The following is a 27,303-nucleotide window of genomic DNA, read 5'->3' as shown; positions in this document are numbered from 1 at the left end:
TTTACCACTAACAAGAAGCCCAATATGTCATGAAAAAACAATCTCAGAATCGCTCGGATCCGTTGAAGCATTCCTGAGTTATTACCTCATAAAGGGACACTGGTCAGAATTGCAAAAAATGGCCGAGTCATTAAGGTCAAAATAGGCTGGGTCATGAAAGGGTTAAGATCCATATTCGTGGACAATCTGCTGTTAAAACAGTAAAAGAAATTTATTTATCAAAATATGTCCAACATTATACAATTAAGAGTCAGTGATAAGCGGTCATAAAGGAGCGCTTAGGAATCAACCCAGGTGCAGACAAGGATGTCAGGTCTCCACCGCATCTCCAGCCTTAAACCTCATCCTCCGAAACGCGTTGTGGTTTAAACCCATCTCTTGTCTGAGTCTCTTTCCTGTGCTCCTAAGAGCGTTTTCCATTTTCTCAAAAATCTACAAATGGCACTTCAAACAATACAATAAACACATACCCTGCCCATATCTATATGGTCCAGAGTAAAGAAGAGATCTGTTACATTAAAACCCATAAACTCTTTATTAGAAAAAAGTTACAAAAATACATAGTTAAAAATGTAGAAACAGAGTGTCTAGTAGGGGAACACCACAAAATCCCCAATAATGTACTGTCACTCACATGGGAGATGTAACAAAACAAATTGTTAGGAAATATACAGTATATAAACAGATGTTAAGTTTATGGTATGAAAATCAGGTACATATCCAAATGTAGGACCAAGCAAATCTTCAATATCAAACAATCAAAAAAGTAATGAATAAAACTTCCAACAATGGCAGTACAAACTGGCACCTAGTATTTGCTCTTATAAAAATAAAAGGAGAGTCCTAATAGGATAAAGCTTAACATCATGGCATGGTTCATCAATAACCCTAATGTGGGCAATGAATGTTGGTAACAAAACCCTACAAGGAGTACTATAATAAGAAATTCAAGTGAACAACTCACATGCATAAAGATAATAAAAAAACAGATCCATAATAGATTCCTGTATGTAAGATGTTCAAGGAGGAAACTTTTACATGTCACTGTATAACCAAGACCTGGCTGACATAAGGAAATATACAGATTGCTATTAAGGGGTTCAATAATGTTTTCACAGTTGTTTATAGTGAAAAATTATCTATTTTAAGAAAGAAGATGGTGGTACATGAAAATGTTTTGTATATTCTGCATGTGATATGCCTTTTTGGAAAACAGAGAAGCAGAAAATGAATGTAAGACATTACACTAAGGAGGCTAAATGTCTGAATCTAAGGAACGTTGCTTGAACTAATTATAACTAGAGGAGGCATCTAGAAATTGCATGTCATTCTCATGGAAGTTGCTCTGTTATTCGCTAGGAAGCTATGTCATTACCCCCAACTGGATATACTTTCTCCTGAAATTGCAGTTTCTAAGCAACTAAAACAGCAGCCTCACATGAAAAGAATGAGCGAGAAAAAAAAAAAGCAATTTTAAATAAGAATGTTTCTGTCCAGTACTACCTCCAGCTGCATGTGGGCGGCTTACAAGGCAAGAACACTAAGGTTATCATGGAGAGAAGGAAAAGTGTTTAAACTGTGCAGCAAACAATGAATTCAGGTAAGGAGAATCAAGAGAGGTCACTTACCGTCTACAATGCGCTAGTTACTGAGCAATATGCTACAAGTGTCTTTATGCCAAGCAGCTTAGAACAATATAAGATGCAAACAGTTCTGGGAAGGTTCATGCAAATCAATATGACTCTTGCAAAAACTGTAATGGACAGCTAAATGTCATCACTTCGCTAAAGTTTAGAGCAAAAGTATGTTTATTGGTCTCATTGGCAACACAAGGACCAGATAAACAGAAAATTACTTGTGCAAACATATAAAGAACCAGGGGCGCTAGCGTGATTAGGGTACTGGCTGCAAATAATAGGACAACACCACACCCTTGTCCAAATAAATCAGGATTTAAATATGTATATGTTATCTGCACTGATATGTATCCTAAGAGTCAAGAGCTGGGCCTTAGTCAAAACACGACTTTTATAATTAATAGTAGCAAAAAGTAAGCATAGACGGATTATTGGTCCAGATCGCGCTCCGTAGCTAGTCATATAATCAACCACGTGACCGTGACATCACGTAAGGTCCTGCAGGTTTACCGCACCCTGCTGGCTATCATTGAGGATACTCGACTCACGCGCAACGCGGGATACAGACGCTGAGCGGCACCTGTCACCGTCCGGGACAGTGCCCCAGAAGAGACGCTACAGTAATCATTTCTCTTCACCTCAGAAGGACTCCATTTAAAGTGGACACCACTGACACTAGTCCATTGGACATAGCCGCATTATATAAGGTCAAATTGTCTGTTTAGAAATGTGGCCTCATATGACCTTTTAGGCTTTCTACTAATCACTAGGGCCATGTTACCTAAAGTTTTTTAATCACACTGTTTTGCATGTTTTTTAAAAGCCTTCTATGCTTACTTTTTGCTACTATTAATTATAAAAGTCGTGTTTTGACTAAGGCCCAGCTCTTGAATCTTAGGATACATGTCAGCGCAAATAACATATACATGTTAGAAAATTAGAAAATTAATTGTACTTTGTGTATATGAGTGTACTGTAGCCTTTTAATTATCAGGACACAAACAGCCTTAAAGGAAATCTGTCTGTAGGATCAACCCTCTTAAGCCATCTACATGGGCATATAGGTCAAATGAAGCTGAATAATATGATACCTTGGTATCTTAGATTTGATGTCTTATTCCAGAGAAGTCTACATTTTTCTTATATGTAAATGAACTGTCCAGGGCTATGGGCTGGACACTGATCTCTCTGATAATCTTCCTCCAGAGATAATTTTAAGTGAAAGAGGAAGTTATCAGTGTGATACATGTAGATCAGGAGAGCAGACTGTTAGACATTACATGTCTCAAAATAAACTCTGGAGGCAGATTTTCAGGATGATCTCTGTCCAGCCAATAGATCTTTGCAGCTTATTTACATATTAAGAAATATGTGGATTTCTCTAGATTAAGGCTATGCTCACCTGCTGCATTGTTGCTATGTTTTTTGCTGCTTTTTTATGCAAATTTTAAGCTGCATTTTACAGTATCAGCAAAAGCTATGAGATTTCAGAAATCTCATGCACACATATCGTTTTTTTTCCTGACTGAATTGGAAAACTGCTGCAAATTTGCAAACTGCAGCAGGTCACATCTTTTAGCATTTTTTCACCATTTTTTCATCCATAGAAAGCAATGAGTACATTAAAAAATCAGCAAAAACGCATTAAAACACATGTATCACATTTTGCTGCATTTTCAGTGAAAAAAGCAGGTACAGCAGTATGTGAAACACATTATTTTTTTTTAATTTTCAAAAGTTTACACGATAACCTCTTGGTCCTTTCACCTGAGAATGACAGTTGAAATTAGTACAGTTTAATTTATTTAGTGATGTGACCAAGGTGAGAAATTGAACAATACCTGATCAACTCAATGGCTGAATAAAGTGTGAAAAGTGGAAGTTCCAGCCGACCATGACGTCATGGCGATATTGGATACGTCATGACGATTTTGCGAGCACAGAGGCTGTGCTTGTGTGATCATTGTCGGGTGTCAGCTGATTCTGACAGCTGACACCAGGCACTCGATGCAGGAGCGGTGCCGTCACCGCTCCCGCAATTTAACCCCCTAAATACTGCGATCGATATAGATAGCAGTAATTAGCAGGCAAGCAAAGGACAGGAGTCCCCTCAGACCATGATCTAGCAAGTTTGTAAAGCATAGCAATGCAATCAGGCTGCAAAAAGTGAAAGTCCCATAGGGGGACATAGTAAAAAAAGTTTTAAAAAAAAGAACAACATTTTTTTAAATATTTCAAAAATCATAAAATAATAATTAAAAAACATATATATTGTACCCATAAATAAATATTTTTATGAAAAGAAATGTACACCCACTTGGAATCGCCACACCCAGAACAATCCGAGCTATAAAACTGTCCCACTAGTTAACTCCTTTAGTGAACACCACAACAAAAATAAATAAAAAATGAGGCAGAAAGCAATGCTTTATCGTCATAACACCGAACAAAAAGTGGAAGAAAATGTCATGTAATCAAAAAGATGAATGTAAATAACAATGGGATCTCTCAAACCGTCATCTATTCGCACAACAAAAAAGCCGCCATAAGCGGAAAAATAAGAATGCTCTTAGAATAAAGCGATACAAAAATAATTATTTTTTCTATAAATAGTTTTTATTGTTTAAAAGTGACAAAACATAAAAAAAGATATAAATGTGGTATTGCTGTAATCGTACTGACCCAAAGAATAGAATTGACTTATCAATTTTACCACACGTGGAAAGGCATGAAAAAAAAGCATGAATTGCTGGTTTTTGTTCATTCTGCCTCACAAAAATCGGATTAGAACGCAATCACAAATTTCATCTGTCCGAAAATAGCACCAATAAAAAGGTCAACTCATCCCGCAAAAACCAAGTTGTTACATGACTGTATCGGCCAAAATATGGAAAAATTATAGCTCACAAAATATGGTGATGCAAAAACTATTTTTTGCAAAAAAAAAAGTCTTTTAGTGTGTCAACGCAGCAAAACAGAAAATCGCGATATACATCTGATGTTGTTGTAATTGCACCGACCTGAAGAATAAAGTCGTCTAATCACTTATACTATATGAGGAATGATGTAAAAAAAACAATTCTTCACCTGCTGTTGATTTGTTCATTCTACGCATTAAGGCTTGGTTCACAGTTAACTTGCGCTCTATGCTGAGTCCTTGCATCGGGGTTTCCATGTAAATATCAGAAACACGTGATTCAAATGGAAACCATATAATGAGGCAGATAGAGGTACTGTGGACACTGTCTGGACTATGATTCAGTCGTGTCCATCTTTTTAGGCGTGCATAAAAACGCAGTCCGCCACTGCTTTGTACACCTCTGCAAAAAAGAACATCGCTGAATAAAGGTAACTCGGCTGCCTCACTCAGTGAATGGATCCCTCAGGGGTTTCATCTGGATCATGCCACTCAGAGATTTAGATGTAAACCCCAAAGTAAGAACTCAGCATAGAGCGCCGGATAACTGTGATTCCAAATGTTATGTAAAATGTTCCCAATAAAATCTTCAACTCAATCCACAAAAAAGTCCTCTCTCAGGTCCATCATCTGTTGATGGAAATATAGGGGGATACCATGTTACTGGTAGCACAGGCTCTGGAAAAGCAAAATGGTTCATTCCCTCCCCCAAAAATTCAGCAAATTCTGTGCCCCAAATCCAAATTCCTTTCTCGTTTCTGAGGCCCACAGTGTGCTTAAACTACATTTAGTGTCCACATGTTGGGCATTTCTGTAGCGATGAGAGCCTGCCTAATTTATGGGTGCTTGTCTCCAGAAGCATGAGCTGGGCACAATGTACTGGTCGCTACAATGTCAGTTTGCAATTTTCAGCAACATACACTGCTGCTTGTTTCTGGAAAACATCCACGGAGTCAAAATTGTCATTACACCTGTGAATAAATTCCCAAAGGGGTATAATTTTCAAAATGGGGCTACCTCAGGGGTGAGTCTGCTTTTCAAATAAATGCAAGTCATAGCAAAGAAATGTTACCACTGTCATGAAGTACAATATGTCAAGAAAAAAACGCTCTCAGAATCAGTGGGATCCATTGAAGCATTCTAGAGCTATAACTTCATAAAGTGACAGTGGTCAGAATTGTAAAATTTGGTTTGGTCATTAAGATCAAAATTGTTTCACTAAGGGGTTAACTTTGTGCCAGGGTCACACTTGCGAGAAACTCACATGAGTCTCACGTCTAAATACCCCTGCAAAAACTAGAGAGAGGGGGAGCGCACTAAGGCGGTAAATGAGGGACACCAGCGTGTTTAACAAAGGTAATCCACTCACCTGGTGTGGTTGTGAAGGCTCACAACCACCTGGAGACGTTTTGGCTGCTGCAGATCCCGGGATGCAAATACATACAGTACATGTAGAGAAAAGCCGGGGTATATCCGCGCTAGACCACAAGGAACCAACCGAAGATGCAAGCAAACCTTTATTCACACTCAAGCCAATGCGTTTCATGGCCACCTGGCCACTTCATCAGGGCAACAATGTTACAGTCAGTTCACAAGAAACCATTATATACATTACACAGATGACATCAGAATGATGTCAGTTCCTGTGGGAAAGCCCACATTAAACTAAAAACCCTAAAAATTATCATCCTGATGAAAAAATTATTAGAAAACTATGAATAAAGACATTTATATAATTTGAAATGCTAAAACCAATATTTACCATATATGAGAAATATAAGATTGTGTAAATCGATGTGCAATTCAACAAAAATGATATCAGCATAGAACCCATGCTTCAGCTGCTAAACGATAGAATTAAGAACATAATTTCCAATTCTAGCTGCTTTCAGCTTCTGCAGTCATCATCTAAGGTTACTTTAAAGCTTCAGCACATGGTTAAATCATCTAGATAAAAGAACATTGGGGGGTTTGAACTCATATTAAAGAGCCCACACTCCAATATACACTGATGACACCGCTAACCTGTGGCTCCACCAGGACTTCATCTGATTTGACACCACCAAAAAATGATATCTGATAGAAAAAACTTTCATTATCAGTTGATCCGGCACAAGGAATAAGGGACCAGCGGCAAAGAAAGAGGGGAAAAAAAAGGGGAGAAGAAAGAAGAGAAAGGAAAGAAGAAAGGTAAAGAAACCACGGCAGGGATCAGTTCGAAGAGAGGACACCCATCTAGATATAAAAGGAGAGCCAAAAGGAACGGGACTGAGCCAAGCAGGGGACCCGGAAACAGACACCAAGGTTCATAGGCCAAAGGTCACACTAGGACCGCCTTGGCTCCCCCTGGGTGGGTAACTCTGGATAATAATCCAGGGTTACCCACCCAGGGAAAACCAAGGCGGTAAAGGAAATAAATTGGGAAAAAACAAAAATTAAAACAAATCAGAAATTTCATTTAGTCCTCCAAGATATATCGTGCCTAATTTATAGATCAAAAAAATTTCACGTTTATTCAAGGCTTGAACCCTCTTGGGACTATCAATGGGAATATGATCTGTAGGGGTAACCTTCAATTGGACATGACCCCTATGCATTGATAACCCGTGTTTTGAAAAACCTATTTTAATGTTGTGCTTGTGCGCATTAATCCTTTTGTGCAGGGTTTGGCTAGTTCGACCTATATACTGTTTACCGCATGTACACTCTACAAGGTAGATTACAAAACTTGACTGGCACTCTAGCCTGTACTTGATGTTAAAAATTGTCCCTTTATCATTATGGGAAAAAAAGGTAGACGCTTTATGATTAATCCAGGCGCAACATAAACAGTTCTTTTTATTGCACCTATACGATCCCACTGACATTGTCCTAGAGAAGGCATTAAATCTCTTTATAGCCGATTTATTTTTCCTCAGTATACTGGGCGCCAATATACTTTTTAAGGAAGGTGCTCTCTTGTATGTCACCAACGGGGTCAGGGGTAAACATTTCTTGCATATGAGGTCATTTAGCAAGATCCCCCAATGTTTCTGAATAATATCCTTAATCTCTTTATTTTGAGATGAGAAAGTGGTAATAAAGTTATCTGGAACCTCTAGAATATTTTTGTCTTTTTTTTCTAATAACTCAGCCTGAGGGATATCCTTAGTTTCATTATAGGCTTTTCTAATCAGATTTCTTGGATATTTCTTTTCCAAAAATCGTTCACGCAAAATGTCACTCTGATATTTGAAATCTTCCTCACGAATACAATTTTTTCTGATACGTTTATACTGATTACTAGGTATGTTTTTTAGCCACTGAACATAATGGTTACTGTTAAAGTGTACTTAATTGTTAGCGTCTACTGTTTTAAAATAAGATTTTGTATTAATTTTAACCCCAACATGCCAGATGGTTAAATCAAGAAAATTGATTGTCTGCTTACTGATTTCTGGGATTAACTCAATACCCCAATTGTTATTGAGAATCAGCCTCAGGAATTACTGTAGGGTGTTCTGCTCATTATCAAAGATATAATTATAATGTCATCAATAAACATTTTGTATAGGATAACATTCCCATAATAATCATTATTATATACATGCCAAATCTCAAATACTGCCATAAAAAGGTTGGCGTAAGTGGGAGCTACCCTGGACCCCATAGATGTACCTTTAATCTGATGGAAAATGGAATCTTCAAAGGAAAAATAATTATTTTTTAATATAAAATTCATACCCTCTAGGAGAAAATTTTTTTGAGGGATTGGGATACAAGAATCACCCTCCAGATACAAGGCAAAACAGGACAAGCCAATCTCATACTGGATGTTGGAGCATAACCCCGTTACACCCATGGATATGAATTGAAATGAGTTTTTCCATGGAATTCCATTAATCAGTTTAATTAAATGTGTGGAGTCTTTAAGGTGACTTCTGAGATTAAAAACATTACAGTAGCAATCATTATTTTATCTATATATGCTGAAAGATTAGAGGTGAGAGAATCGATCCCAGACATAATCGGTCTACCAGGCGGGCTTTCCATCCTTTTATGTATCTTTGGTAAATGATACATGAAGCCATACCTGGTTTACTTTTGGTCAGATAATCCTTTTCCTGCTTGTTTAAAATACCCATATTGGACGCTGTTTTGATCATCTTATTGTACTCAGCAATGTCCTTTAAATACTCATGTTCATCACTTTTTCTGTAATTTTCAATATCTGATAAAATCCTCTAGGTCTCTTTTAAATATTTATCCCTGTCCTGTACACAGATACCCCCACCTTTATCGGCTGGTCTAATAATTATATCATCATTATTTTTAAGATTATTAAGGGCATTGCTTTCTTCCCTGGTTAGGTGATCTCTTTTGTCAAAGGATATTTTAGGGTTAATACCACCTTTTGTTAATAGATTTTTAAAGTCATTGAGCACCAGATCTGTATAAGTCTTAATATGGTGGTCCTGACTTTGGATGGGAAAAAAAGTGGACTTTTCACGTAGATTAATGGGTCGCCCTCCCAGAGCTGTGGAGTACTCGGTACCGGGCCCGATGAGCTTCAATGGGAGATGTCACGGCAGCTGGGACCCGGCCCGTGACCCTGAGTGCCCATTGTAGAAGGGGTTGTTGCAGTGTGCTTACGGTGATGAAAGTATATAAGTGATTCGTGACGCCACCTGAGGTGTTCGGTAATGAAGATGTAAGCCGACGCTGCAGACAGATCCTCTGGGATAGATGGTGTAGTGCAGCAGTGATGTTATAGCCCTCCACAGGCAGAGCTGGAGTCCCAGGGCAGTGTAGGTGAAGTGACACGTAGATGGTGTAGTGTCAGGCGCAAGGGATGTAACAGTGTTGGGCAGGTTGGCGCAGGAATAAGTGGAGTACACCAGGGCATGTAGTTCCAAAGCTTTACTCACAGTCTGTTGCAGATACAGGTGCCCGCATACGTGCCGTGTCCTCCGGGTCAGGAGCTCAGCCAACTTCCACGCAAGATGAAGTACTCCTTTCCAACACTCCACCAACATATGTGCCTTTTCTGAACGTCTCCTCTTATAGCGCCTTTGAATGAAGTACTCCTAGTACTGAGTTACATTGGAGTTCCTCCTGTCGGATGTTCCTATGAACTCTACTTGTACGGCAGACAGCTGTAGCCTGCTTCGGGGACTCCTTGCTACTAAGTCCTGGCTCTCTCTTATGTTGCTGTTGTGCCCCCAAGTCTTGTGTGGGAATAAAGTGGTCACTACTTCTATTCCTCCAGTGTCTGCTGCAGGACCATTAGTATCCATACAACCTCGGGGACCGGACCCTGGCCTTGTGCTTAGAACTTGAAAAGGGTTCTCCTCTAATCCCAGTCCTTGTTCTCTTATTCTCCTTACGTTCTGTGCTAATCCTTCTTCCCAATGGAGAATCAAGTTTCCTTTCTCTGTCTCTTTCCTGTGCCAGCAGACCCAGATCACTGTGGCCTGCTGCAGCACTTCCTTCTTCCATCCCTCTCCCGGGGATCTTCTCTGTCTCACTCTCTGTCCTTCTACATCCTCACTCACTGAATGAATGACTGACTCAACTCTTCCCGCTCTTTTATGTGAACTAAACTCCACCCACCTTCCAGCACGTTTCGTCTTCCATGCAGGGAGCCACCAAGGGGTGCTATGCTACCCTCCAAGCAGGGAGCCGCCAAAGGTGCTTTGCTACACTACTTTGTGGTGTGGGGTGCAAGTGTTGGAGTGTGGTCAGGTGTCTCCACCTTACCTGGATGGTGGGGCACCACACCTCAGGAGGAGGTGCAGTACCTCTGTGGTGACTGAACCCTCAGGGGCGCCACATTAACATGTACATTTGAATCATTGGTTCCGGAGATCGTATTTATAGGATTCAATTCATAATGTCTCTTTAGTGTGAGTTTACGAATACATTTTTGGAGGTCAATAAAAAGATCTACTTCTTGACTGTTGTTTCTAGGGCAGAAAGATAGGCCCTTTTGTAGCATCGATTTTTCAGTTTCTGATAAATTATAACTGGAAATGTTAAATATATTATGAATTACATTTTTGTGGGATTCGTTTGTTATGTTAGGGGCTGAATTTAATGAGGTCTCATTATTTTGCTGTTCTTGATTTTTTGACCCTCGCCTTTTGCCCCCTCTCCCTCCTCTTCCACATTTTTTCTTTTTATAGGCTTTGGAGAGAGGAATTGCCGGATATTTAAATTCACCTCTGTGATTCGGGGTAAAAAAGGAACAGACAGAGATGAGGATTTGCTGTTGTCAATAGTGATTTTTTCTTGGATCATATCCCCCAAACCAACCTTTTTGGATGTGTCAGATGAATTTGAGTTATTTGTTTTGGTGAGACTTACACATACCGGAGAAAAAGAGGAGTTAGTTTCCTCCACCACCTCTACAGGAGTGTCAAGGATGTTAGTTACTAAAAAAATGGTGGGGGGAACAAGAGGCGCAATAGTGCCCTATCACTAGTGACACTTGAAGTATGAGCGGTATAATACAGTTCCACTCACCTATTCCAATTGGGTAACCCACAACTGGCTTGAGAGTATATCACAGAATCAGCTGCTGCAGGACCTCCACCAACCACTCGCACGTGGAAAAACCTTCAGAAAGTTGTGGGAAGCAGGATGTGTTACAGTCCGCGCTGCCGAGATTCACAGATCACCTGGGATACAAGATGTTGTAGCAGTGTACTCCTTTATTTCCTCCTACGCGTTTCGGCGCCCTTCCTGGCACCTTCCTCAGGGATATCCCTGAGGAAGGTGCCAGGAAGGGCGCTGAAACGCGTAGGAGGAAATAAAGGAGTACACTGCTACAACATCTTGTATCCCAGGTGATCTGTGAATCTCGGCAGCGCGGACTGTAACACATCCTGCTTCCCACAACTTTCTGAAGGATGTTAGTTATCTCACACAAGTTTATCCTATTTGCCTCAAAAATTAATTGGTCAAGGGGTGTCCCCTGGCAAATTGTGTTCAGATCAAGTGACCTGTCTTTCCTGATCTGTTCCAATTGGCATTTAACCATAATCAAATGCTCCTCCATAGAGTGAGCATCAATACAGGCTTTATCAACCGGCAAATAATTTATATTTGTCTGAGTTTCAGTTACCTCATTCATATTAAGTTACAAATCCTCCTGATTGGAGAATTTTACCTTCTCAGATTTCTCAATCAGTTCCAAAAACTCCAGATCGGAAGATTTTGCCTTCTCCCCCTTTTTAATATAACTCTCCTGTTTACTCTTAACAGAACTGTCGGTTCCATCAACCTTCCCTTTAGCTATGGGGAAAGATTCAGTGGTCACAGGCAAGCTCCTAGGTTTGGGCAGGATAGGGGTTCTAGGGTGATTTGAGGAAGGTTTCCTACTGGAGTTAACTATTTTTAAGTTTCGAATTGGAGTTATCAAGGAGTTCTTTCTCATAGTATTTATTACCGTAAGGTTTACGGGGATCTGTTAGTTTGGAATTAACTGATGGATCGACAACATTTGCGCCTCTTGATTTTATTTTTCTATAGTCCTCCCTATCACGCTGAAGTTTTTTAGACTTCCTGGAGATAATCTCTTGTTAATCTACGTGAAAAGTCCACTTTTTATCCCATCCAAAGTCAGGGCCACCATATTAAGACTTATATCTGGTGCTCAATGACTTTAAAAATCTATTAACAAAAGATGGTAGTAACCCTAAAATATCCTTTGACAAAAGAGGTCACCTAACCAGGGAAGAAACCAATGCCCTTAATAATCTTAAAAATAATGATGATATAATTATTAGGCTAAGTGCACACGTTGCAGAAAATTTCTGCTCAAAAACCTGAATCCCTTCCCAGAAACCGCACCTATTTTTCCGCGGCAGTTATTGGGCGTTTTTTGCATGGTTTTGATGCGTTTTTGATGCATTTTTTCCGCAGCGGTTTCAAACCGCATGGAAGAAGCCAAAACCGCGGAAAAATCCGCAAAATTAAATAACATGCTGCGTTTTTTTCGCGGTAAAAAACGCATCAATGTGCACAAAAAGTGCAAAATGCATAGAAATGACTGGGAAGCTTATTTTTAGTGGTTTTATAGTGAAAACCGTGGTAAAAACCGCTAAAAAAACGCTGTGTGTGAACACAGCCTTAGACCGGCCGATAAAGGTGGGGGTATCTGTGTACAGGACGGATAAATATTAAAAGAGGCCTAGAGGATTTTACCAGATACTGAAACTCACAGAAAAAGTGATGAACATGAGTATTTAAAGGACATTGCTGAGTACAATAAGATGATCAAAACAGCGTCCAATATGGGTATTTTAAACAAGCAGAAAAAGGATTATCTGACCAAAAGTAAACCAGGTATGGCTTTCATGTATCATTTACCAAAGATACATAAAAAAAGGATGGAAAGCCTGCCTGGTAGACTGATTATTTCTGGGATCGATTCTCTCACCTCTAATCTTTCGGCGTTTATTGATTGCTAATGTTTTTAATCTCAGAAGTCACCTTAAAGACTCCACACATTTAATTAAACTGATTTCATGGAATTCCATGGAAAAACTCATTTCAATTCATATCCATGGATGTGACAGGGTTATACTCTAACATCCAGCATGAGATTGGCTTGTCCTGTTTTGCCTTGTATCTGGAGGGTGATTCTCGTATCCCAATCCCTCAAAAAAAATTTCTCCTAGAGGGTATGAATTTTATATTAAAAAATAACTATTTTTCCTTTGAAGATTCCATTTTCCATCAGATTAAAGGTACATCTATGGGGTCCAGGGTAGCTCCCACTTACGCCAACCTTTTTATAGCAGTATTTGAGATTTGGCATGTATATAATAATGATTATTATGGGAATGTTATCCTATACAAAAGGTTTATTGATGACATTATAATTATCTTTGATAATGAGCAGAATACCCTACAGTCGTTCCTGAGGCCGATTTTCAATGACAATTTTGGTATTGAGTTAATCCCAGAAATCAGTAAACAGTAGTGTTGAGCGATACCGTTCGATACCCAAAAATATCGTATCGGATGGTATCGCCCGATACGAAAAAAATATCGGGTATCGCCGATTCAGATACCGGAAGTCCCATTCAAGTCAATGGGACTTCCGGTATCGGAATTTAAAAAAGCCCTTTATTTCCTTGTTGGCTAATTCTACGTAATTGAAAACAAATAAGAGTCATGTAGAATGTATTGTGGAAGGTGGAGGAGACATTAAAGGCATAGTGGTTTATTCAAATCACATGGCATAGCATTAATTCCAATTTTTTTTTTCAAGACGTTCGGAGTTAAAAAGATATTGACTATGTTAACTTTTTTATATTTTGTCAGATATGTATGTTTCACAACTTCCATGCTCTTCACCTTCTTTTGTACTTCTCCCACACTTTCTCCTTCATGATCCGCAGCAGTAGCATTTTTTTCATCAACTTTTTCTTCACCTTATTCATCTTCTTCACCTTCTTCCCATTAATTTTTTTTTCCATTCTTCATATTCTTCTTATTCAGCTATTATTAATTTTCATATGCTATTTCTTCATCTTCTTCCTATTCTTCTTTTTCTTCATTTTCTTATGGTGACAGGCATTCCTGTAGTACTTATCTATAAAAGTTATAAGTTTACACCTTACGTTCTGCCTGTCACAAAAGATTTACAACAGGATTTGTCCGCCTTCAGTTTGGCCTGCAGCAGCAGGCATTTTCCAGGGGCACCACGAGGAGGAACGGACTCACCCCCATTTACTGCTTAGTCTTCTTCTGCTTATAATTTTGATTTCTTCTATGCTGAGTTTTAGTCTTATGCTTAATGTTCTTCTGCTTTCTGTTCTTCTGCTTTTGCTTCTTCTGCTTCTTGTTCTTCTGTCTTTTGTTCTGTATCTTGGTGGTTGTCTTCATGTTCTTTGTCCTCTTGGTCTTATTATTTAGGGTCATATTTCTGGTCTTCTTTGGTGTGGTCTTCAGGGTCGTCGTCATCAGGGTCGTCGTCATGGAGATCAATAAGGATTACCAAAGACAATTTCAAAAAGCTTGATCTTGGAAATGTAGCAGAAGGTACAAGAAGGCTGAGAAACTGGCGAGAACCAGCTGACAGTAATGGAACCCCTAGTGGCAGCAGAAGGAACAATAGCCAATGGCACTACTGAGGAACAGCTGACGGTGCTGGACCCCAGTTACTATGCAGGAGATACCTGTGCTAGAAACCACTACCAAGGACCAGCTGATGTTGCTGGACCTCGGATCCCGAGATGGAGGCACCTAGGCCAAAGGCTCTGGCGAGAACCAGCAGACAGTGCTGGAACCCGGATGGGTAGCAGAAGGAACAAGAGCCAATGGCACTACCGAGGACCAACTGACGGTGAAGGACCACGGTTACTAAGCAGAAGGTACCTGTGCTAAAAAGCACTACCAAGCGCCAGCTGACGGTGCTGGACTTCAGATACCGAGATGGAGGCACCTAGGCCAAAGGCTCTGGCGAGAACCAGCTGACAGTGCTGGCACCCGGATGGGTAGCAGAAGGAACAAGAGCCAATGGCACTACCGAGGACCAACTGACGGTGCTGGACCACGGTTACTAAGCAGAAGGTACCTGTGCTAAAAAGCACTACCCAGGACCAGCTGACAGTGCTGGACCTCGGATACCAAGATGGAGGCACCTAGGCCAAAGGCTCTGGCGAGAACCAGCTGACAGTGCTGGCACCCGGATGGGTAGCAGAAGGAACAAGAGCCAATGGCACTACCGAGGACCAACTGATGGTGCTGGACCATGGTTACTAAGCAGAAGGTACCTGTGCTAAAATGCACTACCAAGGACCAGCTGAAGGTGCTGGACCTCGGATACCGAGATGGAGGCACCTAGGCCAAAGGCTCTGGCGAGAACCAGCTGACAGTGCTGGAACCCGGGTGGGTAGCAGAAGGTACCCATCCAAAGCAAAGTAGCCAGGCCGCAAGCCGGCTGCAGTTACCGAAACCCACAGTCCTACAGGGGGTCCATGTCCCATTGGCACTACGGATCCAGCCTTCAGTGCCAGTTCCCGCAGCCCACATAGGAGTCACCTAAACTGCAGGCACCGTAGAGTCGGCTAACCCGGCCGCAAGACGACAGGACAACGGATTGGTGGCATAGTGACCTTGACACTACCCGGAAACAGCTGGCGTGCTGGAACCAAGCTGGGCAACAGGGAGTACCTGTGCCAAAGACACTGCCGAGAACCAGCTGACGGTGCTGGAACCCAGATGAGTAGCAAAAGCTACAAGAGCCAATGGGACTACCGAGGAACAGCTGACGTTGCTGGACCACGGTTACTAGGCAGGAGGTACCTGTGCTAGAAAGCACTAACAAGGACCAGCTGACGGTGCTGGACCTTTGGATACCGAGATGGAGGCACCTAGGCCAAAGGCTCTGGCGAGAACCAGCTGACAGTGCTGGAACCCGGGTGGGTAGCAGAAGGTACCCATCCAAAGCAAAGTAGCCAGGCCGCAAGCCGGCCGCAGTTACCGAAACCCACAGTCCTACAGGGGGTCCATGTCCCATTGGCACTACGGATTCAGCCTTCAGTGCCAGTTTCCGCAGCCCACATAAGAGTCACCTAAACTGCAGGCACCGTAGAGTCGGCTAACCCGGCCGCAAGACGACCGGACAACGGATTGGTGGCATAGTGACCTTGACATTACCCGGAAACAGCTGGCGTGCTGGAACCAGGCTGGGCAACAGGGAGTACCCATGCCAAAGACACCAACTGGCGTTGTTGGAGCCCAGGGACAATCATGGTGCAGGCCGAGGCCTACTAGGAGCCAGGTGTAAATCGGAGGTATTTTGACTTTGGAGGGAGCAGGACACTTTCCCCTCCACACAGCAGGGGATCAGCAGACGTTACCGAAACCCACTTTTACATGAACAAGTGTGTTTTTCTGTGTGGACAGCACTTCCGAGCACCAACTGGCGTAGTTGGAGCCCAGGGACAATTATGGTGTAGGCCGAGGCCTACTTGGTGGCAGTTTTAGATTGTTTGTAGGCTACAACAGACTGTCAACGTGCTCCAATTAGGCATCTGTCTCCACTCTGTTTCCAGGATTTCACGTGACCACCAACACCGCCAGTTTATGCGTACAGCAGCCGTCTGCCCAATCCACACGTGTTCCTGTGTTACTGGGGTTCTGTAATGTCAGCAGATCCCCTGATGTGTGTCTGCCACTGTCTCCTGTTCTGTCCACATACCCAACACTTGCAGTGGGAAGGTGGACAGCGCAGGAGACAGTGTCGAACACACATTGGGGGATCTGCTCATGTAACAGAACACCAGGAACACAGGAACAAGTGTGGAATGCGTGGACGGCAACTGTGAGCAGGAACTGGCGGTGTTGGAGGTCAGGGGAAATACTAGAGACAGAGTGGAGACAGAGGCCAAATCAGAGAATGTTTAAATCTGAAGTAGTTACAATTTGGAAGCAGCAGCAGTTTGCCCTCCACACAGCAGGGGATCAGCTGACGTTACCGAACCCCACTTTCACATGAACGAGTGTTTTTTTCTGTGTGGACAGCACTTCCGAGCACCAACTGGCGTTGTTGGAGCCCAGGGACAATCATGGTGTAGGCCGAGGCCTACTTGGTGGCAGTTTTAGATTGTTTGTAGGCTACAACAGACTGTCAACGTGCTCCAATTAGGCATCTCTCTCCACTCTGTTTCCAGGATTTCACGTGACCACCAACACCGCCAGTTTATGCGTACAGCAGCCGTCTGCCCGATCCACACGCGTTCCTGTGTTACTGGGGTTCTGCAATGTCAGCAGATCCCCTGATGTGTCTGCCACTGTCTCCTGCTCTGTCCACATTCCCACCGCTTGCAGTGGGAAGGTGGACAGCGCAGGAGACAGTGCCGGACACACATTGGGGGATCTGCTCACGTAACAGAACACCAGGAACACAGGAACAAGTGTGGAATGCGTGGACGGCAACTGTGAGCAGGAACTGGCGGTGTTGGAGGTCAAGGGAAATGCTAGAGACAGAGTGGAGACAGAGGCCAAATCAGAGAATGTTTAAATCTGAAGTAGTTACAATTTGGAGGCAGCAGCAGTTTGCACTCCACACAGCAGGGGATCAGCTGACGTTACTGACCCCCACTTTCACATGATTGAGTGTTTTGTCTGTGCGGACAGCACTTCTGAACACCAACTGGCGGTGTCGGAGCCCAGGGAAAATCAGGCAGTAGGCCGAGGCCTACTTGGAGCCAGGTGTAAATCTGAGGTTGTTTGACTGTGGAGGGAGCAGGACACTTTGCCATACACACAGCAGGGGATCAGCTGACATTACCGAACCCCACTTACACATGAGAGAGTGTTTTGTCTGTGTGGACAGCACTTCTGAGCACCAACTGGTGGTGTTGGAGCCCAGGGAAAATCAGGTAGTAGGCTGAGGCCTACTTGGTGGCAGTTTTCGATTATTTCTAGACTACTACTAACTGTCAACGTACTCCAATTAGGCCTCTGTCTTCACTCTGTTTCGAGTATTTCCTCTGGCTTCCAACCACGCCAGTTGCTGCACTGAAATGCCGTCTGCACAACCCACACTTGTTCCTGTGTTACTGGGGTTCTGTAACAGCAGCTTCTCCCTAGAGGTGAGTCAGGCAATGTCTCCTGCTCTGTCCACTTTTCCACTACAAGTAGTGGGAATGTTGACAAAGCAGGAGACATTGCCGGACTCACCTCTGGAGATGAGCAGATGTTACAGGACCCAGGTAACACAGGAACAAGTGTTGATTGTGCAGACGGCACTTGAGAGCAGAAACAGGCGGTGTTGTAGGCCGGAGGAAATACTCAAAACAGAGTGGAGACAGAGGGCTGTGCTACCGATTGCTGGTGAGTGGCCTGGGAGTGTGCTGATGACTGAGAACGTGGTTCAGTGGGTGGAATTTCACTGGGTCTCTGGACAACAGTGGCAGAGGTTCTTCCATGGCATTCCAGTGAGGAAGCCGAACCAGCTGTGTGTGAGCTGGAGGAAGAGGCCCCAACACGAGCTGAAGAGGTGGTAGGTGCTGCTGAAGGTTGGCCTACATCTTCAGTGTGTCTGTGTAACTCCACCTCATGCTTGGTACGCACATGTTTCCACATATTTGTGGTATTGAGGTTGCTCACATTTTTCCCTCGTTTAACTTTCTGATGACACAGCTTGCATTTGACAAAGCAAATGTCATCTGCAACTGTGTCAAAAAAAGACCACGCACTGCAAGTCCTGGGAGCGCCCGTTTTCTGTTTTGGAAGAGGATTGCTCCTCACGGGTGCCAAAGTGGAGGCTACAGGCAACCAAGTCTGCCCCCGCCCTCTCCCTCCTCTTTTGGCCATTCGGGGAATCTCTTCCTCAGAGCTGCTCCCACCACCTTCCTGTGGCTGACGCCATGATGGATCAAGGACCTCATCATCTCCACTCCCCTCTTCAAGCACCGGCTGGTCCTGGGTTGTCTCGCCAGCACCGTACGCACCAGAAATTGGCAACTGAGTCTCATCATCATCAGATGAGTACTGAGGTGTGCTGACAATAGGCACTGGCCCACCCGCCTCTTCAGATTCAGAGGGACAAAGCAGTTGCGCATCACTGCATACTCCCTCTTCTTCACGCTCTAGAATGCTGCTTGGCTGGCCACCTTTTTCTAAGCCAACAGATTCTGAGAACAGAAGTAAAGATTGAGATGGCTCCTGTCCAGGGCTCTCAGACTGCCTGGGCAATTTGGCAGGTGGTGAAGAGACAGATGGTTGCTCTTCAGTGCTCTGGCCCTGGGAGGATGCGGAAGTCATTGAAGTGGATGCGTTAGCTGCCATCCATCCGATAGCGGCTTCAATTGTTCGTCACGCAGCAGTGGGGTACGGCGAGGTCCTACAAAGCTGCGCATGAAGGACTGTTGCCTGGTAAAAGTGGGGGATGCCGGGTCACAGGTGGCCGCAGCAGACACCGAATCCCCACGTCCTCTCTCTGCTGAATCCCCCCGTCCTCTCCCTGCTGAAACTCCATGGCCACGACCACGTGCCTTACTCCCTGCCTTCTTCATCTTGGTAGACTGATAAAGATAGGCAGAAAAGTAAAAAAGGGGGGCTTAGTGTTCTTATTCCTGAACACCTGCTAACTAGTATAAGAAACACTAATTTGGCTAAGAGTGTGTGTACTACACTTTAATATGATCTAATGAGGCCTACACAACTCTAAAGTGGAGTGTTTGGTGAACTTTATTTCCTTTTTTTTTGGGGGGGGAAAGATAAAAGGATGTGACCAAAGTTTGAAAGCTATAGTATCACAAACTTTTTGGAGCGATTACAATGCAGGAAGCTAACCTACAATGCAATTGATGAGGCTCCAAAAAATAGGGTGATACTAGTCTGGCTGGCCCTGAAGGGCACAAGCCAGCAAAAAGGCTCCTCTATCTAATCCTATATAGTGTTTGCAACCAACCAATGACAATGGATGCGGATGGAAGCACACTAATATAGGAGCAAAAATCTGGACAAATTAGCTGCAAAAAAAGGACTATATATGAGGCAGTGACGCACACTGAGCGGACTACAACCAGCGGTGGCTGTAGAACACACTGCAACGTGAGTTGCACTCACACACAGAGAGACCTATCAGCCAAAAACAGTGCGGAGAAATGGGCTATAGCACTGAAAGGCAGCTGAAAGGCTCCGCTGTCCACTCCTTTAGTGTTTGCAACCAACGTATATGGATACGTATGGAAGCACACTATACAGGAGAAAAAAAAAGCAGCAATAAAAGAAAAATGTGTATGAGGCAGAGACACACGCTGGGCAGTCTACAAGCAGAGGTGCCTGCAGGACACACTACACAGCGTGGGTCTGCACTCACACAGCCCTTGCAGACAGCTATTAAAACAGCGCTGCTGGGCTACAAAAATGCTATAGTGGTGGATTATGTAGCCTGGGTAGAGCAATAGATATGTTTGATGATCGCTATTTCTAACTGTCCCTCACAGTCTTCAACAGCAGCCTGTCCCTAACTGAATTCACTGCAGAGTGAACCTGAAATGGCGGCTGCTGCGGTTTTTATAGTGCATCATGACATCATTTCAGCAGCCAATCACAGCCATGCCAGTAGTTAACATGCCTACATGCCTAACAGGATGTGCCCACACTTCTGAGGATCCCCATTGGCTGAATCAAATCGAGCAGGCTCCTAGCATTATGGGAACTTCCGATTCCGGTATTCGATATGAAAAAAGTATTGGAACTAAGTATCGGAATTCCGATATAGCGAATATCGGCCAATACTCGATACTTGCGGTATTGGAATGCTCAACACTAGTAAACGGACAATCAATTTTCTTGATTTAACCATCTGGCATGATGGGGTTAAAATTAATACAAAATCTTATTTTAAAACAGTAGACGCTAACAATTACGTACACTTTAACAGTAACCATTATGTTCAGTGGCTAAAAAACATACCTAGTAATCAGTATAAACGTATCAGAAAAAATTGTACTCGTGAGGAAGATTTCAAATATCAGAGTGACATTTTGCGTGAACGACTTTTGGAAAAGAAATATCCAAGAAATCTGATTAGAAAAGCCTATAATGAAACTAAGGATATCTCTCAGGCCAAGTTATTAGAAAAAAAAGACAAAAATATTCTAGAGGTTAACTTTATTACCACTTTCTCATCTCAAAATAAAGAGATTAAGGATATTATTCAGAAACACTGGGGGATCTTGCTAAATGACCCCACATGCAAGAAATGTTCACCCCTGACCCTGTTGGTGACATACAAGAGAGCACCTTCCTTAAAAAGTATATTGGCTCCCAGTAGACTGAGGAAAAAGAAATCGGCTATAAAGGGATTTAATGCCTTCTCTAGGACAATGTCAGTGTGATCGTATAGGTGCAAAAAAAATAACTGTTTATGTTGCGCCTGGATTAATCATAAACCTTTTTTTCCCATAATGATAAAGGGACAATTTTTAACATCAAGTACAGGCTAGAGTGCCAGTCAAGTTTTGTAATCTACCTTGAAGAGTGTACATGCGGTAAACAGTATATAGGCAGACCTATCCAACCCCTACACAAAAGGATTAATGCACACATGCGCAACATTAAAATAGGTTTTTCAAAACACGGGTTATCAAGGCATGTTAGTACTATGCATAGGGGTCAAGTCTAATTGAAGGTTCATAGAATCATAGAATCATAGAATCGTAGAGTTGGAAGGGACCTCCTGGGCCATCTGGTCCAACCCCCTGCTCAAAGCAGGATTCGCTAAATCATCCCAGTCAGATGTCTGTCCAGCCTCTGTTTGAAGACTTCCATTGAAGGAGAACTCACCACTTCTCGTGGCAGCTTGTTCCACTCATTGATCACTCTAACTGTCAAAAAGTTTTTTCTATATCTAATCTGTGTCTCCTCCCATTCAGTTTCATCCCATTGCTTCTAGTCTTTCCTTGTGCAAATGAGAATAAAGTTGATTCTTCTACAATGTGACAGCCCTTTAGATATTTGTAGACAGCTATTAAGTCTCCTCTCAGTCTTCTCTTTTGCAAACTAAACATTCCCAAATCCTGCAACCTTTCCTCATAAGACAGGGTTTGCAGACCGGTCACCATTCTGGTCGCTCTTTTCTGAACTTGCTCCAGTTTGTTGATGTCTTTTTTAAAATGTGGTGCCCAAAACTGGACACAATATTCCAGATGAGGTCTGACCAAAGAGTAGAGGGAAATAATGACTTCACGTGATCTAGACTGTATGCTTCTGTTAATACATCCTAGAATTGCATTTGCCTTTTTTGCTGCTGCATCACACTGTTGACTCATATTCAGTCTGTGATCTATTAGTATACCCAAGTCTTTTTCACATGTGCTGTCACTTAGCCCTATTCCTCCCATTCTATATATGCTTTTTTCATTTTTATTGCCCAGATGTAGTACTTTGCATTTCTCCCTGTTAAAAACCATTCTGTTAGTTGCTGCCCACTTCTCCAGGTTACCCCTATTGATCATATTCCCATTGATACTTCCAACAGGGTTCAAGCCTTGATTAAACGTGAAATTTCTTTGATCTATAAATTAGGCACGATATATACTGGAGGACTAAATGAGATTTCTGATTTGTTTTAATTTTGGTTTTTCCCAATTTATTTCCTTTACCTCCTTGGTTCCCCCTGGGTGGGTCACCCTGGATAATAGGTCCTAGTGTGACCTTTGGCCTTTGAACCTTGGTGTCTGTTTCGGGGTCCCCTGCTTGGCTCAGTCCTGTTCCTTTTGGTTCTCCTTTTATATCTAGGTGGGTGTCCTCTCTTCGAACTGATCCCTGCCGTGGTTTCTTTACCTTTCTTCTTTCCTTTCTCTTCTTTCTTCTCCCCCTTTTTTTCCCCTCTTTCTTCACTGCTGGTCCCTTATTCCTTGTGCCGGATCAACTGATAATGAAAGTTTTTTCTATCAGATATCATTTTTTGGTGGTGTCAAATCAGATGAAGTTCTGGTGGAGCCGCAGGTTAGCGGTATAATCAAGTGTGGGCTCTCTAATATGAGTTCAAACCCCCCAATGTTCTTTAATCTTGATGATTTAATCATGTGCTGAAGCTTTAAAGTAACCTTAGATGATGACTGCAGAAGCTGAAAGCAGCTAGAATTGGATATTATGTTCCTAATTCTATCGTTTAGCCGCTGAAGCATGGGTTCTATGCTACTATCATTTTTGTTGAATTGCACATCGATTTACCCAATTTTATAATTTTTATATATGGTAAATATTGGTTTTAGTATTTCATATTATATAAATGTCTTTATTCATAGTTTTATAATAATTTTTTCATCAGGATGATAATTTTTAGGGTTTTTAGGTTAATGTGGGCGTTCCCACAGGATCTGACATCATTCTGATGTCATCTGTGTAATGTATATAATGGTTTCTTGTGAACTGACTGTAACATTGTTGCCCTGATGAAGTGGCCAGGTGGCCATAAAACGCATTGGCTTGAGTGTGAATAAAGGTTTGCTTGCATCTTCGGTTGGTTCCTTGTGCTCTAGCGCGGCTATTCCCCACCTTTTCTCTTCATCTACTGTACGTCTAAATACCCGGCACTGCCGCCGACACTCAGCTGCATAGAAATACATGCAGCCGCACGCTCTGTTCCCCAGTGCGGGCGGCAGTGCCAGGTATTTAGACGTGAGACTTGTGTGAGTTTCTCACAAGTGTGACCCTGGCCTTACTCCTCAATCTGCCTCTGTTTTGGTGGAAACCTCAGTTCATATCTTGCTGGCTATGAGGCATGTGGCCTGGCTACCCTCCCTATTATCCTGCTCTTGTTGCAGGAGATCAGTTGTATCCCCTAGCGTCTTTTCATTGCCCTGTATTTCCCTATAAGATACCTAGCGCCTCCCCTCTCTGCCTTCTCTGCGGGAGACATAAATAAAATCCTCCAGACTCCAGAGGGAAAAACTCTCCAAGCAAGTTTATTTCCAATCTAACTTTAGCATTAATTTCTAGGTTTAAAGCCGGATGCCCACAATTTGGAACTTGCAGCGCTTTGGAAACAGTGTATGTAAGCTTCATCTGAAGCGCTGCCGTCCATTGAACGCAGGTAAATTCACATGTGGTCACTGAACCGCGCAGATTTAGTGCATTCACTACATTCTGTTGATGTAATTTCTGTTGTGGAGACACTAGTGAGAGAAGAGAAATTGACATGCTGCGGTCTGGAAAGATGCACTGCATGTCAGTGTCTACAAATCCCATCCATTATGCTGTCACAGCTGATCGCTGCAGATTTGACGCTGCATATATACGCAACGTCAAACCCCCTGCAGTTCCTGATCATGGGCACATACCCTTAAGGCAATCTATCATCAGGATTTTGCTTCTCCATCTAAGTACAATAGATGCAGAGACCCTGAATCCAACTATGTGTCATTTACTTTACTGGTTGCTGCTGGTGTGACAAAATCTCTGTTATATCTGTTGCAGATCTATCAGTTCTCTGAATGCTGAGCACTGTATAACCCTGCCCCCAGCAATTATTGACAGCTTTCAGTGTACTCTCTGCATGGGCTGAAAGCTGCCAATCAGTGTTGAGGGCAGGTGTTTTGGAATGGTTGGCAGCAATTTTATTACTCCTCTAGTGATGATCTCTTGCTGATAAAACAGAGATTTTATAACAAATATACCAAGATGCCCAGTAAGTGACATTTCACTGGAACCAGGGTCTCTATCTCTATATTCTGCTGCTCATAGATTCAGTAACCTAGTTACAGATTCCCTTATTTATTTTTATGCTTGGCTGACAGTGTTATCATATTCCACAGCGCTTTACAGACATTATCTTTGCTGTCCCCATTGCAGATCAAAATCTAATTTACTTATCAGTATGCCTTTGGGGTGTTGGAGGAAACCCACGCAAGCATGGGGAGAACATACAGGCTCCATGAAGATGTGAGATTTGTTCCCAGGAGCCCAGAGGTGCAAAACAACACTGTTAACTACTGAGCCAGTGGGCTGCCCCTTTAAGCAACAGTATTGAGGATGGACTACGTTGTTGTCATATTGATTAAAGCATACTGTAGTTATTCCAATTTTTTATTACATTTATATCTCTAATTTATATCATTATTCCTTGAGCATAGGTAGTGAATTAATTGTTAACTCTCATCTTTATCTATTGCCGTAACATCATAGAGGCAGGAAGATGACAATTTCCTCTGTGTTTTATTTACTGACATAAATAGCTGTACTGAATTACCAAAGGATCCTCTTTAATATTCACACTTTATTGTTTGCGCATTTCTGTGCACCATGTAGAAGGGGTTTAAGGATAATCAAATTTCTCTCTTGAGTATTTAGAAACTACCTGTTTTTCCCTGTTTTATTTAAATCATCACAAAAACTAAGTAAGCAACATTCCATCCTTGTTCATTAATCTTGTATGTAGAACATAGGGACAGAGTTAAAAGGGGTTGTGCCACAAACAAAAGTATATTTTAATCAACATATCTTGGAATAAAAATAAACTCCACAAATTGGATGTGCTTAAATAAAATGTTCCTGTGCTGAGATAATCTTATAAATGTGCCCCTGCTAAGTACTGTGTAATGGCTGTGTCTGACCATGCAGGAACATCATGTAATGGGCTGGGTGGTGGAACCACTGTGCCAAACCCCAAGGAAGGTCAGAGGGCTGTGACTGGGAGCTTCACCCAGGGGTGTATCTAGGGGGGGAAACCGGGGCAGTTCCCCCGGGTGCAGCCGGCAGGGGGCGCAGTCCGGGCCGGAATGCAGCGGTCCGCAGTGTCCTCCCTGGCGGCTGCGTTCTGCCGCCCCCCCGGCCTGAGAGTCGGCGGTTCTCTGTGTCAGCTGTCAAGCTGACAGCAGGCGCAGAGAAGGTGCGCGTGCCGGCTCCCAGGGAACAATTGTACTGACGTCTGTATAGACGCCAGTACAATTGCAGCTCTGACCGCGCCGGGCCAGAGCGACGTCAGCAGCGTGACATGTCATGTGATCACGCTGCTGACGTCACTCCCCGGCGCCCAGAGTGAACGCTCAGCACTGGTGGTAAGTGTGCTCCAATGTGGAGCTGAAGAAACCACAGAAGATGGGAGGTGTTAATGTGTGGCGATGGGGTTAATGAGTGGGGATGGGGTTAATGCGTGGGGGGGTTAATGAGTGGAGATGAGGTTAATGTGGGGATGGGGATTAATGTGTGTGGGGGTTAAAGAGTGGGGATGGGGTTAATGGATGGGGGTTAATGTGTGGGGATGGGGGTTAATGAGTGGGGGGGTTAATGTGTGGGGATGGGGGTTACTGTGTGGGGGGTAAAGAGTGGGGATGGGGTTAATGTGTGGGGGGTTAATGAGTGGGGTTGGGGTTAATGTGTGGGGGGTTAATGAGTGGGGATGGGGGTTAATGTGTGGGGGGTTAATGAGTGGGGATAGGGTTAATGTGTGGGGGGTAAAGAGTGGGGATGAGGTTAATGAGTGGGGGGGTTAATGTGTGGGGATGGGAGTTACTGTGTGGGGGGTAAAGAGTGGGGATGGGGTTAATGTGTGGGGGGGTTAATGAGTGGGGATGGGGTTAATGTGTGTGGGGTTAATGAGTGGGGATGGGGGTTAATGTGTGGGGGTTAATGAGTGGGGATGGGGGTTAATGTGTGGGATGTTAATGAGTGGGGATGGGGATTAATGTGTGGGGGGGTTAATGAGTGGGGATGGGGGTTAATGTGTGGGGGTTAATGAGTGGGGATGGGGTTAATGTGTGGGGATGGGGGTTATTGAGTGGGGATGGAATTAATTTGTGGAGGGGTAATGAGTGGGGGATTTGGAATGGGAGGGTACATAATGTGTTGGGGGATTTGGGAGTATGGACGGGGCGTTAATGAGTGGGGATGGAATTAATGAGTAGGGATGGGGGTTATTGCTTGGGGGGGTTAATGAGTAGGGATGGGGTTAATATGTGGGGGATTTGGAGTGGGGGGTACATAATGTGTGGGGGGATTTGGGAGTGGGGATTGGGGTTATTTAATGTGTGGGGGATTTGGAGTGGGGATGGGGTTAATGTGTGGGGTATTTGGAGTGGGGGGGGCGCCGAACCAAATTCTTGCCCCGGGTGCCAGGAAGCCTAGATACGCCTCTGGCTTCACCCAATCTGACCATGGACGCACAGCAGCTAACGACACTGCAGTCCATGGATACACAAGGGAGGTGATCCAGGTGCTACTCCAGGACTGACCTTGGGTAGATGGCGGCTGACCCCTAGGAGCGGATAGCTGGAATGAGCCCAGGAGAATGTA

General features: G+C 43.2%; 1 long non-coding RNA gene across 1 annotated transcript; it reads left to right on the top strand.

Moving 5' to 3' along the window:
* Positions 1–1,485: 1,485 nt before the first annotated feature.
* Positions 1,486–25,539, top strand: LOC141098726 (uncharacterized). Its single transcript, XR_012234333.1, has 3 exons — positions 1,486–1,600; positions 24,013–24,106; positions 24,865–25,539. It is a non-coding gene; the product is annotated as an uncharacterized lncRNA (long non-coding RNA).
* Positions 25,540–27,303: the final 1,764 nt, after the last annotated feature.

The sequence above is a fragment of the Dendrobates tinctorius genome, unplaced genomic scaffold (assembly GCF_039654945.1).
Source record: "Dendrobates tinctorius isolate UK_male_01 unplaced genomic scaffold, ASM3965494v1 ptg000094l, whole genome shotgun sequence".
Taxonomy (NCBI): Eukaryota; Metazoa; Chordata; class Amphibia; order Anura; family Dendrobatidae; genus Dendrobates; species Dendrobates tinctorius.
The sequence above is the reverse complement of the archived record's forward strand: the minus strand, read 5'-3'. Positions and strand labels throughout refer to the sequence as shown.